The sequence below is a fragment of the Ylistrum balloti genome, unplaced genomic scaffold (genome assembly GCF_031769215.1).
Source record: "Ylistrum balloti isolate Yb309-2 unplaced genomic scaffold, AGI_CSIRO_Ybal_v1 Utg371838, whole genome shotgun sequence".
NCBI lineage: Eukaryota > Metazoa > Mollusca > Bivalvia > Pectinida > Pectinidae > Ylistrum > Ylistrum balloti.
The window spans coordinates 20,331-25,738 of NW_026782912.1; the positions used below are offsets into that span (position 1 = coordinate 20,331).

Below are 5,408 nucleotides of genomic sequence, written 5' to 3' on the forward strand. Positions count from 1 at the left end.
CATATTGGAAGCCACTGTATCATTACCACCATTCACAAATGAGTGAGTCCCGGTGCGTGAACCTCAGGTGTATTGCCATCTACATTGATGTGCCTCTGTCCCAGAGCCGTAGAGGGATGGTCCGTGTGGTCAGCTATAGACGTCGCCCAAGTGACTGATCAAGTTTAGGTCGTTCGCCCATGTTTTCCTGTACGTTGAACTGGTGTGGACTTAGCGTCAGTCATGCTCAGCCGTCCTGGTCAGGTCCCCATCTAGTTGTTTACCCCATCACACCATCACCACGGAGCCTGCCAGACCAAACTATTTGTTTACTATCTTCTCACATATCTGTTTACATTTTACCGAGAGCTTCCGGTAAGCACCGGAAGTGAAAGTTATACACGTGACCTCACAGTTTACACTTCACATAGGAAAATACCAAACATTACAAAATAACCCACTGACAGCTGAGGATTACCAGCTATCTTTCTTTCATCAACATTTTATGAACCATTTAACATCAAAATATCACTGTACAATTCTGTAAAGTTGCCTAATACTCAATACAGGTACACGTGCTCGAGCGACTAGCTCAGGCCACGCTTCACTCGCTAAGAAAATCAAATAACTGCGAAAAATAGCATCGACACTCTAATACACTTAATTGTTCAGAATAATAGTAACAAAATACAACTTGTACTCACATTTCCATGGCAAAAAACCAGCCAGAAGTAGTTATAAATGTACCACACATTTTCGGAGCGCCCTGCTCCATCACGTCTACCGCCCAGGTGAACGTTCTCTGTCTGCCCTGAGATCGGTCTATCTTAATTCTGATTGGCTAAAATTCCCACCTGGCATCGTACTAATAAACCTCACAGCTACTGATACCCACTTTGTACAACAAGGCCAAATAACAGCCGGCAAAATTCAAATGTTGTTAGCAATACTCTTATAAACATGTTTGTACTTTAAGAAAAATATCACACCTTAAATAACTGGTAAATACTGTAGATATCTTGACAATTACAGTTTCATTGATATCTTCCTTTGTAGGTGGTTTAATTGGTTTTGTTCTGTCTAGTTCCATCGCCTTCTTAATTTCATCTTCGATGATTTTTTATGGCAATCCCTTCGGCGATAGATATGTTTATAATTCATTCAGACGCTGCTATCTCTTTGAGGCGTCACTAACGATAATGCATATCTTCCTCGCCAGATTATATGGTATTGACCATTTATTATGTCTAAAATGGAGGTACTAATGAGGTAGGTTTCAAATATATGTCCGTGCATTATATATATATATATATCGATGTATTTATATTTTTACTACATTCTCTACCCAATTACAGACGGTGTGAAAGGATAAACATAATCATGTTGCAAAATTGCCTTGATATACCATTGAACCTTTCCTGTACTTTATATATATAAATATTACTTACGACAATTTTTATTATCATTTTCATTGTCATTTTACACCACTGCACACTGACAGAAAGCGATGTGTTTTCCTTCATCCATCCAGGTGCCTGTCAAGCGAAGTCCAGCCTTGTGTATCAGGTTTTGTATCTGTTGCAACGTATATTTGCAGCTGATTCCAGCACCTTCGTGAAAATAAATACGTTCCCCCTTCTTTAAAACCAGCCGAATGTCCAATCCAGCTATAAAACATTAAAACAATATTTTCCTTTAACCCATTGTTAGTATTGACGAATAAGTAATAAATACATGAATTTGACAACAATTCGTAATTATGAGTGCAACATACGTATTGGACATCGCATGTCTTCCTTTGCTTGGATATATGCTCTTACGTAGCTCATATACCCTGGACTCAAATCAGATACGAAATCTATCCCATACGTGAACCTCGCCAGGTCGATCACGCTTCCTTCCTCTTTGTTCAACCTTACAATACCATATTGGTAGAATCTTCTCTTCGTACCTGAATGATTAATTTTGCTTGAGCATTAATGAATATGAATGTTTGATGACGATAATAATGAGCACGATCAACAAATATAAATCGACTAGATCATATCATGACTTAACTAGCATTTTATCAACATTGCAAAATTCTGCAACTATTAGGAGTAAATGCTGCTCCCAAGTAGTAGCCCATTAGTGTCTTCATGAAAATATACATTGTTGTAATATCACATTCCGATTAAGTCACGTTGTTTACATTGGTATTGTGTAGTCTGCACTTGGGGACAAGTTAAATCAATTTATATATAAACATATTGCATCTGTGGCGGTATTAGTTACCTTCAAGATATCAGGTCCAATTTGTTATCTTACGATAAATGTGTGTCGTCGAAATGACTTACCGTCATCGCCATTGTAAGCCTTTAGGATAGCCTCTTTATCTTGTGTGATGACAACACTGATCACAAGTCGACATTTATCTGGAAAAGAAAGAACACGCATGAAAATTGTATGAACATAATAATTTACTATACTAACAAGAGACCGCAGAATAATTTGTGCGTCCATCATCGTTTGACATTTGTTTGTTCTTTTAAAATGTGGACCTTTGTCTTCTATCCTGAATTTTTTCTCCTAATTTGAATTTTCTAATAAGTCTAGCAATCAAAAGGGCATAACAAGGAAAAAAGGCTTCTGTGAACGAAATTTAAGAAAGATCAATCCGGTACTTATACAGAAATAGCGCCATGTCTTTCAATGCCAAAATCCAAGATTGCCAATTGTCAGCCAGTAGTTTTTTATCACCTCCAGGCCAAGGGGAAGTTACAAATACATTTTAAAAAGATTCATCGACTACTTGTTGATGGACCACAGACGTACGGCGGTTTGAAATCAGATGGCAGTTAAGTACAGCAACTGATGTCTGATATTCTTTGATTACATCGAGGGTCAATGATTACCATAGACGTGGCTCGCCAACTTATCCGCCTTTGATAAGTTTCTGAGTCTGGTACGTGACATGCATTGACAGTCACTTAAACATGGTACTTGTTTGTGTGACTAAGATCGCAAACAAAATGAGCAAAATCGATGCATTAACATCACACTATACCATCATTAAGTCGCTCATCTTTTTTTTCTCTTCTGAGAACATGAATTCCTAACTTGGATTGACCAGGATTTACATGGTGAAAATACCTGATTATGTTCTACTTGTATTTTTTCAGGAATCTGTGTGTGAACCTTTCCTTAATTTATATTTACTTGCGCAACTGTAGTTGAAGCTCATTGTTAATCTGTCGACAGGAAAACTCACTTAAATCTTACCTGTCATTATCGAAGATGTCATACGGAGAGTATTCACTTGGTCATCATACGACATGTTCATCATGCTGCCAAACCTCACAATAAACTTTACACCTTTGACCTGCCTGCAACAAATCGTCGTAAAGGGAAAAACCTTTTTCTGTCAAAATGACGTTCTCTTGAATATAACGTTAAATTCTTCAACAACAGTATAACTGTATTTTGTTCGACTGAACAATTTAAGAAAATTTGTATGTGGAAACGTGAATATGAAATTTTAAACATGTTGCTATATTTCTTTCCCAGAATTGTGGGTGTTTTTCTATATTTCCCCCAGGCGACATTCTATATAGTTTTCACGACCTCGAATTTTAACAGAAATCAATTACGTAATGACACTCCTCGAATATAGTTCTGATAACCAACTTCAATTCTTCAATTCCTTGTTTGTAATCTGCAAAATTGTTGGTCTGATTACAAGTGGATCACCGTATTCCTCTGACCACACCGCTGAACCTTTCCATAATACCATTTTCTTTAAATACATTGTATATTGTTCCAATTTAGCTTTATTCCTCTCTCCTTTTATTTGGGTGTGGGACAATAATTAGAGACCTAGCGGCCTTGATGGTCACCTGAGATAAGCAATATTGAATATAAAGGTTAAAGGACTGTTATCAAGTGTCATGAAACAGAAATTGTGACATCGATTATAGTAAATTAGTGTCAATACATGCATTCCATCACAAATTTCATCCTATACTAATAAATCTTACAAAGTTATTTCCAGCGGGAAATAATAAACGTTATGCTGAAAAATGCAATTTTCTACGAAAAACACAGTAATCCTAAAATAATATCCCCTTGGAAAGAAATGTAAGACTCGCTTTGGTAATTTAAGCCCCTGAAGATGCTTTCATGAATAAAGTATTTGATTCTACCATATCTGGGTGTTGAGAAGAAGATTTTTGAAATTTAAGTCAATTGGGAACTGTATCATTCACAATTTTTGATTCATCTCAAGCCAGGAAAGGTTCCTGCAAAAATTTCACTGAAATCGGATTTGGAGTTTTTAAGGAAAATTTTAAAATGTTAAATTGTTAACGGACTCACTAGGCACGACGCCGGATGAAGGTATCCAGGTGACCTTAAAGTGTTTCCATGGTACAGTGCCAGTGTAGGGCAGATGTTCGGGATAAAATGGAACGACGTCCTTGTCTGACACGTTGGATGCATTACGTTGTAAATTGTCATATCGCAGAACACTTCCATACAAGAAAGTAATGAAATATGACGCGAAAATGTCACGTTTTGGATGCTGAGACATTTGATTTACCTCTGCAGTGCCAATCTCTCTAAGATCACTAGTATGAATGACGTTTGCAGTCGCAAAATTACAGATGTCTCTGGTAATGTTTTACGTAGAAGTAAGCTGATCCAATCTATCATCTTTCCCAAGCTATTACGTACAATAACTGGTAATTCTGCTCCAATATCGTTGTTTGGCTCTGTCAAATACTTTTTGTGTAGTGACTATATCATAAGGTTCCTATCCGATTTCGTTATAATTGTATCAGGTAGGAAGATACTTTTGGGTATGATTTTAGTCCAGTTAATAAACTTTGTTTGTTGTTAACCATTTCTATATCAAAATATAGAAATCACTGGAGAAAAACAACAAGAAATACAACAAGAAATACCGACATGTCAACATAATCATATACCAAACTCTGTTTCATTAAATAAAAGAGCGAAAAATGAACAAAAGAAATATTTATACGGGGACACCTGAAAAGTGCAAAGATAATAAGACTAGGCGTTCTGGAGGAGTAAGCGTCTTCTACTTTATGACCGACACCTGTCGTATAAATCTTGGTCAACACAAGTAATGTCACGTTCTCAAATGAGAAAATGGTCAACAACAACCGAAGCCACGGGCAAACTAACGAATATCAGCTCCAAACTCATATCGCACAAAGAAATCGAATATTTTTCACTATAGCGATCGTGAAACTTCCCAATCATTTTCATCAAGCTGCATCTTTACTTTTAGACTCCGTGTGTTACGAGTTTGTTCGTCAGTTGACGATGACTTGCACAAAAATCGTTATAACTGGAATATCAAATCAACTGCAACACGTAAACACCATAGGATTATGCTGAAGTGATGTTGACATACAGCGTGGTGG

General features: G+C 36.9%; 1 pseudogene; it reads right to left on the reverse strand.

The window, feature by feature from the left end:
• Positions 1-1,458: 1,458 nt before the first annotated feature.
• LOC132563728 (uncharacterized) lies at positions 1,459-3,751 on the reverse strand (annotated as a pseudogene).
• Positions 3,752-5,408: the final 1,657 nt, after the last annotated feature.